Below are 14,977 nucleotides of genomic sequence, written 5' to 3' on the forward strand. Positions count from 1 at the left end.
CAATGAGGGCTCAATGAGAAGAATGGAATTTCACAAGATAGATGGGTCGTGGGTCAAGGTTCCAAAAAGAAAAGCACAAACCATAGAGCCTGAAATCCCACATCATGAGTCTGACCCATCACTCTCCTCCACCTAGCCACATGGACATCCCTGATATTCCCTCCAGCTCAGCTGGACCTTCCACATCCATGCCACCACCTCCTCCAGTCAGTGGGACCTCCTTCCTATCAGAGGAGCAGATGCACACCTTAGCATCTGTCATTTGTCAGCAGATGAGGGAGGAGATGAGATCCATGATGACTGCGGAGCTGGCCCCCATCAGACAAGAGCTGAAAGATATTAAAGCTCAAATTGAAGCCCAAGAGCAACAAATAATTGGGGTGGGTTGCCACCGAAACCTGCAGATCATTAGAGCTCAAGGACAGCTTGAAGGCCATTTCCAAGAGCCTCAAAGAATTGACAAAGCCAGATGGCAATGTGGGCACCTTAGTTGCCCAACTTAGAGGCCAGAATTGAGATGGCAACCTTAGAGTTTGAAGCACTTGTGGCAGGTTTCCACAAGTCACAGGGAGATCACTTTAAGGACCCTCATGGATTCTATCAATGGTTTCATAGATGCAGCCTGTAAGGCTTATGCACAAAGTACAACTGGTAGGCACCATGAGGAACGACGCCGATGATGGATATCCAGTAGGATCTTCTTTTTGTAAATCCTAGGCCATTTTGAAACACTTTTGTATTAGAAATCAATACTTGTAATGATTTCTTCTTTTTGACTATGTAATGACTTCAAAATCTCACAATGATACATGATTACAATCCCTTTTTGAAAAATGTGTGTACATTGCCATTTCTGTGGATGTGTTTCTGTGAATATGAATGTGCCTCTTGATGTGTCATAAGAATCTCAAAACATACATTAAGTATTTAAATTTGGCACAACTTATCAAAGCATATGAAACAGGGGGAGCACAACCTGAATATCAAAGGGGGAGTAAAATGAATGCTGAATTCTACTATAAATTGAGTCTTAAGCACCTAAGGATAATTTGTCCCCTTCATTGTTGATGACAAAAAGGGGAGTGGTGGTATCAATATTGTAAGGGATATGGTTATTGAAGAATATTGATTTTTAAGATAATTGCCCTTCTGGAAAAGAAAGGGGGAGTCAAAAAGAATCTAGCTTTCAATTATCTTCAGCATCAATATTTCATTCTAACTTGATTCAAATTCAGTTCATATGATAAAATCATTTAAGAACAATTCTATGCACAAGGAAATTTGAGTGATGCACATTGTATCTAGTTCAAATCAAAACATTATACTTGTATATCTGATCAATACTGTGTATATGTTTAAATTTCAAATTTTGCATATACTCAGTGTTTTGTCATCATCAAAAAGGGGGAGATTGTTGACCCCCTAATGGATTTTGATGAATACAAAACACTAGAGTAAAATTCCATTATATCTTAACAATTCAATTGAGAAATTCATGTGTTTTACTTAGAATATTGTTAAGAAATGTCTAGGCAAGTTTCCATAATTTTATGAATTTATTGAAGAATATTTTGAGCTAAAGAAAAAGTTCAGGGACAGCCGAGACGTCTCCTGATAGTTTCAGAGACGTCTCTGGCACAAACAGGAAGAACTGGCACACTTGGAGACGTCCCCGACACCTGCCGAGTCGTCCCCGCGTTAGCGGAGTCGACTCTCTCAGTAGCGGAGTCGACTCTCTCAGTGGCGCAGAAAGACGTTTTTCAAGGGATATGCGCGAGACGTCCCCGCTGTACGCGGAGTCGTCCCCGCAAGCAAAAAGGAGACTTCCCGAGTCGTCCCCAAGATGGCGGAGACGGCTCTCTCAGGGTTTTCCAGAGAATGGTTTCTGCGGTGATAAGGAAGCGGAGTCGACCCTGAGATAGCGGAGACGTCCCCATGCATAAAAGTGCAGACAAGCCGAGACGTCCCCTGAAAGAGTGGAGTCGACTCTCTCAGGGAATTCCAGAGGACATATTTTTCAAAGATAAAGAAGCGGAGTCGTCCCCAAACAAGCGGAGTCGTCTCCACTCAAAAAGTGCAGACAAGCCGAGACGTCCCCGTAAAGTGCCGAGTCGACCCCAGATAAAGTAAAAAGTAAAAATCCTGTAGGCGAGACGTCTCTCGCTGTAGCAGAGACGTCCCCGGAGCGCCTGGGACGCGACTGACAGCTTTTCAGGTTTGGTTTGAATTTCAAATCCTTCTCTTTTTGTTTCTAACGGCTATATTTGCTTTTTGGGCTATAAAAGGGACCTCTTAAGTGGTTCTCAACAACTCTTCACCAACCCAAAAGCAAAATTATTCAAAAGAGAAAAGTTCAAGAGAGTGAGAGCATTAAAGTGTAGAAATCAAGTGCATTCAAGGTTCTCTTGTGATTTCAAGCTCAACCGCTCTCGTGCGCTTGGGATTCAAAGCTCACACTCGATCCTACGCACTCCACATCGGAAGAATCAACATCTCCCACGCTTCCAACGGCAAAAAGATTCTTCTGGGTTAAATTGTTCATAATTGATATATTTGCTTTTTAGAGCTTTTATTCTCTTTTGTAAACTCTTTGATTGTAGTGCTTGTTCAAGTCAAGGGACTTGGAACAAGGGAAAGGCGTCCCAAGCCTAAGAGAAATTGGGGGTTTAGGGTTTGTTGTGAGCCCGGTGTAAAACAACGAGTTGGGTAGTAAACTCGCAAAACTACCGTACTGTAATCTTGGATTATAGTGGAAATACCCAAAGGCGCTTTGGGGAGTGGATGTAGGAGCGGTGGAAGCTCCGAACCACTATAAAACCGTGTGTTTGTGATTGTGTCTTCTCATCCCACTATCATTACCTTATTTCATATATTTGTGTGTTTTAATTTTAATTAGCCGAAGAGTTTTAAAACACCCAATTCACCCCCCTCTTGGGTGACCATCTCTGGGCAACACGTATCTACAACTATGCCATTATCTTTTGATTCCTTCCAATTTTACCCCTTATATCAATTTTAAAGGACTATTCTATCCCTTTTTTATATAAAAAAAATTTTGGAGTTATTACAGGGGGAATGAACCTGAGGTGGGTGAAGAGGGTTCAATGTTGAAACCCTCAATGAAATGAAAAGGGGGGGGGGGGGGGGGAGGCGGTGAAGTGGTGGTGGAGGCGATGGTTTTGCGGTGTGCGAGCAGAGGAGGGGCGGGCAGCGGCAAAGCAAGGAGGGGCGACGAGGCGGCGGTGGTGGCAATCGGGCGGTCGCGGTAGCAGCGGGACGACGACGGTGAGGCGGCGCGGCTCGGTGGGGAGGGAGAAGACGGCCTCGGGCGATTGTGGATCTCGGCGGCGGCAGGAAGCGGCACGAGCGGAGGCGGCGAAGACGGAGCGGCACAGGCGGAGAGCTCGGGTGGGATGCTCGGCGGCGGTGTTCGTCGGCGAGGAGGCTCGGGCTTGGGCGGCGCGGCGGGAACCGAGCAGCAGAGTGGCGGTTGGCGCGATGGCGGAGGAATGACGACGGCCACGGCAGCGCCGGCGGGGCGACGACAGCAGCTGCGGTGCAGGCAGAGACAGATCTTGGCGATGGCGGCGGAGGCGGTGGCGGTGGCGACGAACCATGTTGATGCCGAATCAAATCTGGGAACAACGGCTGCAGCGGCGATGATGGTAGAAACCCCTTGGGTTTCCTTTCGACAGAAACAGAGGTAAGCTTTTTTTTTTTCCGGGACACGTGCTGGCCACGTGATCCTACGGCTTTTTTTTTTTTTGAACCTTAACGGGTTCGGGTTAACGGGCTCAGATTTTCGGTTGCAACCCGCTCCGATAACCGTGAGTTGAGCACGTGCAGTTCACGTACAAATATTTTTTTTTTAAACTTGTTGGATTTTGGACCCGGGCTACCGGGTTTTGGGGTAACGGGTTTAGAGCTTACCCGTTACCACTCGTCTTCAACCTCCCGACCGAAACGGGAGGATGATCCGGACTGCTCGGCGGCCATTGCAGATCGACTGAGGGGGTCGGCGGCGCAGCAAATGACCGTGGTGCTGCGGTCGGCTGCGGCTGGGGGTGGGGCGGAGGGCGCGGCGGCGGCTGCGGCAGCGACGGGGGACGCAGCAGCGGCTGCAGGCGGGGCGGAGGACGGCGGCGGCTGCGGACTTGTGACGACTGACACGATGGCGGGTGGATCCTGCTAGTCTGTTGTGGCCGGCGGTTGTTTCATCAGGTTCGAGGGACAAGGCCGCAAGAAGGGCGTCGACGCTCTTCTTCTTTCCGGCAACGGGAACCACTCGTGGCCCATCGGCACGCTCCGGTGTCCGTGGTCAGGGCACCGCGTAGAGCTCGTGCGCCAATCGAAATCCGGGGATCCGGCGATGCTCGGCCATACACCGGTGGTTGCAGGTGGTGGAGGCAGCGGACGCGATGACGGTTGGACGGGGAAACTGAGGGATTTCTTCTTTTCCTTCTTCTGTTTTGAAACCGAGGGGTTGTTCCCCTCTGTCCCTTCTTGTGAGAACCGAGAGAGCGAGGGATCCTTTTTTTCTGGTGAGCGGAACTGACAGAGGGAGGGGCCCTGTTCTTGTTGTTGGTGGGAACCGAGGGAAAGGAAGACTGTTGTTGGATCGGGGCTTTGGTAATAGAAGCAAAACCGATTTGCTATGATACCAAGTTGATGCCAAACCAAATCTGGGAACAATGGCTGCAGCGGCTGCGATGCACTCTTGAGATTATTGCCATGTGTTGTAACTTTAAAATGGAAGCAGAAGAAGAGGGAGAAGAGGAGGAAGAAGAAGAGAAGAAGGAGAAGGGAAGGAGGAAGAGAGGAGGGGAAGACGTGGGGGAAAATTGTTAATCCTTCATTAAAAATCTCATCACCTAGGCTGCCTCAACTTTCCTCTAGAAATTGAGATATTGAAGATTGGGCTCCCACTAGCTGCAACAAATCTAAAGTTCGGGCCTCTAATAATAAAAACTGCTCCATCTTTTTTTATCACCATCCGTCCTACATCTAAGTTGATATTTTTTTCCAAATGTTGTCACCATTTAGGAAGACATAGCCTCCCTCTCCATAAAATTCCTTCTTGTCAGCTTATAATTTTTGTACCCAAAAGCTCAACGGATTCCTCATTTCCTCGTTGTTTCACCTCTTAAGGCCCCTCGCATCAGAAAGATCACTTTTCGTGAAGACCTGTCAATTTTCATATAACCATCTCATTCCAACCCAAGGATACCCCTCCGAGCTTACAAGGCGCCGGGCCCCGACGGCTTCCAGCCGCTCCCACCGAAAAGATCAAATATTTGAGATAATCTCACCATTCCTAGTTACCCATTCCATCACAACTCCTCTCTCATCTAAAAGATCCCATCTTTGAGAGAAATTAATCGTCGTCTCCTCATATCTGACTGCAGAAGAAGGGTAGAGAAGAAGCACCTCTCTCCCATTCAAAGACTCCTTTGAGAAAAACCTGTTGCAATTTTATGGACTACATGTGGGAGATTATAACACGAAATAAACAAACCATGAATCTACTCAAGAAAGATTAAAGTATACCTTGATAGCCCTGTGCAGCCTTCGTCATCTCCTCATATCCGAGTACAGAAGAAGGGTAGAGAAGAAGCACCTCTCTCCCATCCAAAGACTCCTTTGAGGAAAACATGTTGGAATTTCATGGGCTACATGCGGAAGATTAGAACACAAAATAAACAAATCATGGATCTACTCATGGAAGATCCGCCCATATTAATCCATTGTGATAATAAGGTCGTAATAGAACTAGCAAATCAAAAGAGTACTAACAATAAGATGAACTGGCATATTTAGATTCGTCATAAATTTGTAAGACAAGTAATACCATTTTCTTAGAATTTGTCAAGTCGGAGAAATATTTGGCAAATCCTTTAACTAAGGGTTTGTCTATTTGATCACCGACAGTGGGTACCCAACCCTATGATTGGAGATCCCATGAACAAAGTTCAATGTGATAGAAATGAAACTGAGTGAGTGATCGAAAGATAATTATAATTAGAAAATATATAATTAGAATGATTGAGTTATACTCTTAATGAGCCAAAGATAAAAAATCTGAAGGGTATTAGGTCACAATTACCTTTGGAGGACTTTACTTTTTATTAAAATTGCCGTATAGGCTACGACTAAGGATTTAGGCTAATCTTAATAAAATTCTTATGAAAAATCAAGGTACTGAGCGCAAAGCCTTTAAATGGCACTGACCGTATAAAGACCCAATTGATCTATACTCTGTGTGTGATAGATAAAAGTCTGAGTCAAAGGACCTAATTCAAGATCTAATCCACTAGAGTTTCTTGAGATAGATACTATCAACACTAAGTGATATTCAAGTTTATAGGACATCTCACCTATTGTACAGTATAAGTTGCCCAGATATTATACTTTATGATTTTCAAAAAAAAATTAAATCTTTTTTGGAGAATTGTTGGAGTTTAATTAAAAAAGATTTAAATTTTTTTATTACCTAAATTTTAGTTGTTTTAAATTTTTTAAAATACTTTTTTTAGATGCCTCTTTTAAAAGAATTGTGACTCTTCAAAAGAAAATGCTGGTTTTCGAAAAGTTACAGTGTTTCTGAATATTACGTATCTTTGAAACTATCGCGTCTTCGGTTTTACGGTATTTCTCTCTCTCATTCATTAGTCTTTATCTCATTTTGAGGGATTTTTTCTGAGATAGAGGTTTTTCACTTTTTAAATTTTTCTTCTTTCTATTCTTTTCTTTTTTGGGGCATCTAAAAGAGTCGGTTGGGTCCAGCCTCTCCAACGATCGTGCTCATTAGAGAAGAATCGAGCTGAATTGTTATATCTTGGGGTCGAGATGGCCGCAGACCTGTATGCACGGGACGAATTACGTTCTTAGGGCAGCGTATATCACACGCCTCAATTCAAGCAAGCTCTTTTCAATTTTTTATTTTATTCTAATAGATTATTCCTTTATAATATTTTTATAAAATAAAAATATGATAAATTTTAGGCAAAATATTTCCAACAAACTCAAACAAGCAAATGATGAACAAGCTATCCAACTCCCTTATGCCAGTAGCGACAGTGAGGAATATCGAGCAGATCTTCCGAAACTTTATTTGGGGGAGGAACAGAGGTAGAGGGGGCATCCATCTTATGGCGTGGGAGGTTGTATGTCAGCCGACCAGATATGGGGATCTTGGGGTGCAGTCTTTGGTGGCGAGATGGGAGGTCTTAGCGGCACAGCACGCCGCTAGATTCGTGTTGGAGCCTGATGGTATATGGTCCTCCCTGATGAGGGCCAAGTATGGTGCTCTAGTGTCTGGGGCCCGAGCTGGGCGTCGCCATTCATCGGCTTGGAGGGAGATTTGTGCTAAAGCAGGGTTGGTGCTTCCCGCGATCAGATGGGTCATTGGTGATGGTCGATCCATTGATGTATTGGAGAATTACTAGGTGACAGAGCAACCTATTAGTAGGTTACTGATCATGGTGGATACGTTGAGGTTAGCCGGTCTTAGGGTCAAAGATTTGATGGAGCCTGGGGGGACCGTTGGAGGGTGGAGTTGATTAGGGAGGCTTTTGGGGAGCAGTTGGCAGAGATGATCCTAACCCTACCTGTTCTTGCTCGGGAGGGGCCGGATAGATTAGTCTGGATGCCGACAGGGCGATTGCAGGTGCAAGCCAGGAATATTCACATATTGTTGAGCCGAGAGCCAGCCCAGCAAATAGAGGGAGGATGGATTTAAAGGATGCGGATTCATCCGCGTGTGGCGCTCTTCATCTGGAAGGTGGTATGGGGTTGCCTACCGACCAGGAGCTTGTTAGCATGGCGAGGGGTGAGGATCACTCAATGTTGTGAGGAGTGTACGGAGACCAAGGAGACGATTGATCATGTTCTTCTGCAGTGTCCCAGAGCTAAGGAGATTTGGAGCAGGTCACCTTCTTTGCTGCCCCATTCAATCGAGTCGACACAGGATTTGATTCATTGGCCGAGAGTCTCCAAGCGGAGGCCTGGTACTGTTGAGGCCGAGATTCGATGGGCATATTTGGCTTATTCTATTTAGTTGGACATGAATGTTGGCCTGTTTGAGAGCAGGCGGTTACCCCCACGGATGGTGGTGGACATAGCCATGTTTCATGCGAGGGAGGTTACTACAACTGCTATTAGGTTCTCTTCTAAGATGGCCAGGGACACCTGAGGTACTCTTTCCGCTGTCACAGTGCCCAGGTTCGCCCTAGCTTCTTGGGTACCCCCACACCCCTTGGTTATCTCAAAGTGAACTTCGATGGTAGTATGTTGGTGGACGGGATGTCAGGAAGAGTTGGCTTTGTCATTAGATATTATCTAGGTAGGTTGATAGCAGTTGGTGGTCGCCGCATGCCGAAACTTACTGCAGTCAGGGCGGAGCTGCGGGCAGCCTAGGAAGGGATATCCTATGTGAGGTGGGTACTTGGTGCTAAGCATATATGCCTTGAGGGAGACTCCTCTATGGTGATTGATTGGATTCGGAGAGTGGACAGATACGATGATGGTCATCATCTCATCCATGAGACTCGTAGACTGGCTCAGGAGCTGAGCGATTTTCAGGCGTTACATGTTTTTCGGAAGGCGAACAGTGCAGTAGATTGGGTTGCCTCATTTGTTGCTCGGCATTCCGGGAAGATCACATGGACATTTGTAAGATCCTACCTTGTACTCTTTATTTTCTTTTGATATGGCTAGATGTACTCAAGTTAGAGCTATATGAAATACCGTTTTCATAAAAAAAAAAAAAGAAGAGAAGAAAAAGAAGAAGAAGAAGAAGAAGAAGAAGAAGAAGAAGAAGAAGAAGAAGGAGGTATTTATCAATTTTTTCCATAAAATTTTAATATTATGGATGGCAAGTTTGGATCTAAGTAGCATAACGCTTTAAATTATTTAAATAATAATAATAATAATAAAACCCTTTAGTCTATGCAACCTGAGGGTTGTAGTCTTTTAGCCATCTGGACGCCATCTTATTAAACCCCCTCTCCTCTCCCTAGTCCGAAGTAGGGCTTTCGTCTCCTTGTTCCATCTGCCTTCCGACCGTTCCCTTCTCTCTCTAAAAATCTCTCTTTGGAGGAGAAGAGGAGGAGGAGGCCAGTCAATCATCCATCCATCTCGATCCCCATGTCCTTGTGTCGCCACCTCCTCCGCTCCCTCCGCCGCTCCTCCCCCAAATCCTCCCTCCTCCCCTCGGCCGCGGCCGTCGCCGGTGATCCGCAGCAACCCCCCTTCGCCCTCACACTCGCCCGCCCCTTCGCCTTCTCCTCCGCCGAGGAGGCCGCCGCCGAGCGGCGCCGCCGCAAGCGCCGCCTCCGCATCGAGCCCCCCTCTACGCCCTCCGTCGCGACCCGAACGCCCCCCGCCCCCCGCCCGACCCGAACGCCCCCCGCCTCCCCGACTCCACTTCCGCCCTCGTCGGCCCCCGCCTCAACCTCCACAACCGCTCCAGTTCCTCATCCGCTCCGGCGACCTCGACTCCGCCTCTGCTACCGCCCGCCACGGGGTCTTCTCCTCCGTCCGCCCCACCGTCTTCACCTGCAACGCTGTCATGGCCTCCATGCTCCGCGCACGCCGCCTGGACGACGTCGTTGCCCACTTCACCTTCTTCTTCAACCAGTCCAGCATCGTCCCCAACGTCGTCTCCTACAACATCCTCATCATTCATCAACACCCACTGCGACGCCGGCCGCGTCGACACCTCCCTCGATGTCTACCGCCACATCCTCGACCACGCCCCCTTCTCCCCCTCTCCCGTCACCTACCGCCACCTCACCAAGGGCCTCGTCGACTCCGACCGCATCCAGGAAGCCATGGACCTCCTCCGAGAGATGCTCAACCGCGGCCACGGCGCCGACTCCCTCGTCTACAACACCCTCATGGCCGGCTTCATCGACCGTGGCAACATGGACAGGGCCCTCGAACTATTCGATGAGCTCCGCGAGCGCTGCCTCGTCTACGACGGCGTCGTCCACGCCACCCTCATGGAGGGCTACTGGAAGCGCGGCATGGATAGGGAGGCCATGGAGTCCTACCAGTCCCTCCTCGACCGCCAGTTCAAGATGAGCGCCGCCACCTGCAACACCCTCATAGAGACCTTGCTGAAGCACGACAAGCGGACCGAGGCGAACAAGCTCTTCGAGCATATGCTCAACAACCACTCGCCCCCCAGCTTCATCGCCATGAACACCGACACCTACAATCTCATGGTGAACCGGTGCTTTAAGGAAGGGAAGTTTTTAGAGGCCCTCGAGGTGTTCCACCGCACAGGGAAGAAGCCATGCGTTATGGATGTTGGCTGCTTCAACAACATCATCGATAAGCTCTGTGAAAACGGCCTCCTTTCAGAAGCAGAGAAGTTGTTCGAAGAAATGCCTGGCAAGTCAGTGAATCCAGATGCGGCGACATATGGGTTTTTGGTCGATGGGTGTTTTAAAGAAGGGAGAGTGGATGATGCCTTGCAGTATTTTGAGAAGATGGTGAACACAGCAGAGGGGGCTCCCCAGGTTGACTTGGGATTCTACAACAAAATGTTTGATGGGTTGGTGAAGGCAGGATCGGTCAGTTATGCATTGGAGATCTTTGGAAAGATGGGAGAGAGGGGGATCAGGCCTAATTCAATGAGTTATGAGATTTTGGTTAGAGGGCTGGGCAAGGAAGGAAGCCTGGACCAAGGACGGGATTTGTTGGAGGAGATGGTGAGGAGCAGAGTAGCTGTGTCACCTGGGTTGCATGGGTTTTTATTGGATGCTTTCGGGAAAGCAGGACGACTTGATGAGATAGATCGTCTGTTTGCTGGGAGTGCAGGCAACTTTCCTCCTCAATTCCAAAGGGTAGCAGCCTGAACTCCAATCTTATATGCCTTATGAAGCCCTTCTCTAAACTTGGTTGTGACTACTCCAAGGGTAGTCGGCTTGACATAAATTTGACAAAGGTTCTTCTGATGTATTCTTAGAGTATCAATTTGGAGTAGTTTTCCTCTCGGGAGTTAGAGTCATTAAAGTATTAGGGTCTGGTGTTAATTGTTGAATTGTGTCCATCTCATCCATAATATTTATCATTTTTGTGTATGAACATTTTGAGAATGATTCAGTCAATGATATAAATGCTTATCATCTTGTCTAGTATAAGTGCAGGAGTACTTTATTGGGGACATGGCTTCTCTTTGGGTTTTCACATTTTATACTTGTGACATTGATTAGATATTTTGTATGTACATGTTTTTCTCTCTCTCTCTTTTTTGTGTGTGTGTGGTCAGCCCCTCCTCCCCTTTATCGGTATAAAAACTTGGTGAGTGACATTTGCATTGAGCAACTTGTCTATTTTGAATGAAATATCTACTTTGACTCGGTTTCTTGGATCTGTTATTGAATTTGCTTTTAGAAAGTAAATAGATTAGTAGGATATATAACATATGTTCATCAAGTTAGGTTAGAAAAGTGATTTACCGTTATATATTATTGACCTATTGAAAAATCAATTTTTTGATGTTATCACTTGGATAATAGTGGACATATATTATGCAACCATCATGTAAGCCCATCATTTAAGTTAAGTTAGCAAATATCATTGTTGATAAAATGGAATATATGTTGTTAATGCCATCATCCAATCTCTGATGAATATGAATATTTTTTGAATCTTTATTTTTGAGAACTTTGATGTGATTAAGAAAGTTAGTATATAGGGCTCTTTCGAGTTAGAACAGAACTTAAAATCCCATATTAGAAGATTGAAGAAAAGAGTCTTATCATACTAGAGATACTTGAGATTCTTGAGTAGTGGAAATTCTATTGTAGGAATTTTTTTAGAAGAAAAGGTCCGCTATTCTTGTGTTATTAAAGTGACCTTTGATACCTCAAAGGTTGCTCTTGATCTAATTTTCTTTAATGTGGTTTTAAATGAATGTAGTTACACTATTACTTTCCTTTAGATAACATAATGTATTGTTCAATTGATTGCATCACTTATTTGATGAGCTAAGTGAAATGTATGGCATAAATTCATTTTGTAAGTTCATACATTTTAAAACATGTTTGAACCAAAGTGTAATTGGTTTGGGGGCTTCTAACTGTACGTTGTATGAAAAATTGTGTTTGAACCATTAAAACTATCTATTTTTTTGTTGATCAGATGATGCATAACTAGACCTCAACAACATGATCTTGTTTCATTTCATAGATATCCGAAATGCTGCAAATCATGATTAATGGTGTGGAACCTCAATTTGAACCTCAAATTAAAATGCATATTTGTTGGATTTGTGTTGGCAAGGTTGTAGCCTGAAACTAGTAGGAAGGAAATTATATATAAGTACACATATGTATAAAGGGCTCGTAAGTGTTAGTCAAGCAGCCCTTCTATGGTTCAATTAAATGATGTAGGAGTTGAGGGCATCAAGTCTATGCTCTTGCATCATAATTATAGAGAATGAACAATTCTTAATTTTGGTGCAACTTATTGAAATGAAAATCCATAAATGTTTTAGAATTAGGCTATATAAATGGAAGCATAGTTTTTTTTCCTCTTTGCACACTTTGAATAAAGGTGCTTTTATTTGGTCTTAGATGTAATCATTCTTTATTGTGCACATATGTATTAAGGGTAGGCGAGAAGCATAGATCAGCATAGATCTTAGATTTATTTTCAAAAAAGATGTTGAAAAGGTGTTAGGTCTTCTTATTTATTTGTTGGAGTCTGCTGGCTTGGGTTTATGTTGTAAAATGGTTTTTGAGAATAAATTTTGTTGCCCCTTTCTTTTTTGGTTACTTCATTATAAGTGCTCAAATTATGGAGGTTTTGAAGTTGGAGAATCTTTATTTTCCTTTGTGGTTCATCTTTATTATAAGTGCTCAAATTATGGAGATTTGATCATGGATTGAAGTATTATACCATGCACGTCCTATCAACTGCGTCGTCCTATAACATCAAGGTACTGGTGCTGGTGTGCCCCTTGGTACCATATCATATTGGCAGAAGGTACTATATCAGAATTTTTCTATGCCAGCACCATCAGGTATACTGTGTATCAGTATGATGCAGTACCATACTAATCCATATGGACGAGTAAGTTTCTGGTATCGAGACTTTAATCTTGGCTTCCATGCTATGATTGGATGTGATAAAGTGTGAGTGAGGCTTACAACCTAACAATTGACTAGCAAAATGTTAATTATTCTTTAGGATCCTTTTATCGTGAATTTCCTCCCTCCTTTTCTGAATGGTCTTTAAATCATCTAACTACTAGTGTGCTAATTACATGAGTATGATCAATTATGCTGCACAGACATCTGAATATTTTTAGTTTAGGGTTGCTGTCCTGGTAGAGCCATTCCGTCTTCTTTTTAGGAAGTTTGGTAGAATGGTTGGTATCGTGTCATGGAAAAAAATAAATAGTGGCGGGGTAGTTTTATAGGGAGATTATTTGTTATCTCAGTGGTTGATTGTGATACCCTTACTAGCTAGAATCTTTAATCTAGGTTTATCACACATGCCATGGAACCATTCTTTATTACCCTGCCTTTGCACATGCATCTTAATGCCTTAAATCCTCTCCCTCTCTCTTGTGAAAAAAAGGACAGAAGGAAGTTATCCTTTATTACTACCCCAAATTTATTAAAATTCAGTTGTAGTTCAGTGATAAAGTTCCACTCCTAATTCTGTTATGCTTCTGAATCCATCTATCATGCATATCTGTATAAAGATTATAATTTCATTGTTTTTTAATGATAAATGTTGTTAAATATGAATGCTAACATGAGTTCGGATGCAACATTGCTCCCAAACTCGTTTTGGCATTTGCTCCCAGTTTAAGTTACTGACATTTTACCTAGATGCCTGTCATGAATACCAATGTCTATACATACATACCAGAGTATATGAGACATACAGCTATAGAAAACCAGATTAATTGTAATTCTATAAAATATATTATATGAATGTAAAAACTTTGAAAATAGCAAAAGATGTCAATTGCTAGAATAAATTTTAAATAGTGCTAAATATTAAATATTGCTTGTATACGAAATTTGATAAAGAAAATAAGAAAAGTCATGGCATTTCACTAGAAATATCTAGATACTTTAGACCAATAATGCTGAAGGCTTGAACAATTTAAATTAAGGTAGCATCACTTGCACTAAAGTGTTTCTTAGCATAGAACTTCAAAAATGAATAATGTTACTTTTGGTTGATGGAGACAAGACATTTCCAGGTACCATTACTTGCACAAATCTATATCTTCAACATGGCACTTATGGAATATTGATACTTCTAGTTGGAGGCAAGATGCTCCAGTTTTGGGGTGCCAAAGAGCGTAATGCCATGTCATATCAAAATGTCCAAAAGTGTGGGGTCCCCAGATATTCTGAAGCTGAACTAACCATGCAACACATGTGGTTAGGTTAAATTCATATCATCCAACCTTTCAGCAGTTTTTAGGTCCTTTTCTAGGGTCTAAGGGGTGACAAGCTAGTTTGAACTTGCAGGTATGATCAGCAAGGTCGAAGAACTAAGAGTTATTTGGAAAGTGGGTAAGAGTGAGGATGGAGGTGGCTATTCTTGTTTAGCACAATAGGTTGTTTAGAACGAGAAACAAAAAAAAAAAAAAAGGAAAAGAAAAAAAAAAGTCTGGCATTGACCCTACGGATTTAACCTTGCATGGGAAGTCTCTTTTTCAACAATATGGAACAAGAGATGAAACAATTCATGGAGAGGGGTTAGAAGGACTAGATTTGATAGAAGTAGAGATAACTTCAATGTTATGCACCATGATTTTCATGGTTTTTGGAAAGAAATACTTTATGCCTGGGAACCTCATGAAGTAGAGGTGGTACGGTTGGATCATCAAGGCATTTGAGATGAGTTCTTTCTATGAAGGTTCTTTTCTTATGATTATGGTGGTAAGAGAGTATTTCGTACAAGAATGCTTTGTTTTAAGGAATGATTAAGTATCATCATT

The 14,977-nt window shown here is 43.8% G+C and overlaps 1 pseudogene; it reads left to right on the top strand.

Annotated features, from left to right (window-relative positions):
• Positions 1-8,989: 8,989 nt before the first annotated feature.
• LOC103696374 lies at positions 8,990-11,147 on the top strand (annotated as a pseudogene).
• The last annotated feature ends 3,830 nt before the right edge of the window (positions 11,148-14,977 follow it).

The sequence above is a fragment of the Phoenix dactylifera genome, chromosome 7 (genome assembly GCF_009389715.1).
Source record: "Phoenix dactylifera cultivar Barhee BC4 chromosome 7, palm_55x_up_171113_PBpolish2nd_filt_p, whole genome shotgun sequence".
Classification (NCBI taxonomy): Eukaryota; Viridiplantae; Streptophyta; class Magnoliopsida; order Arecales; family Arecaceae; genus Phoenix; species Phoenix dactylifera.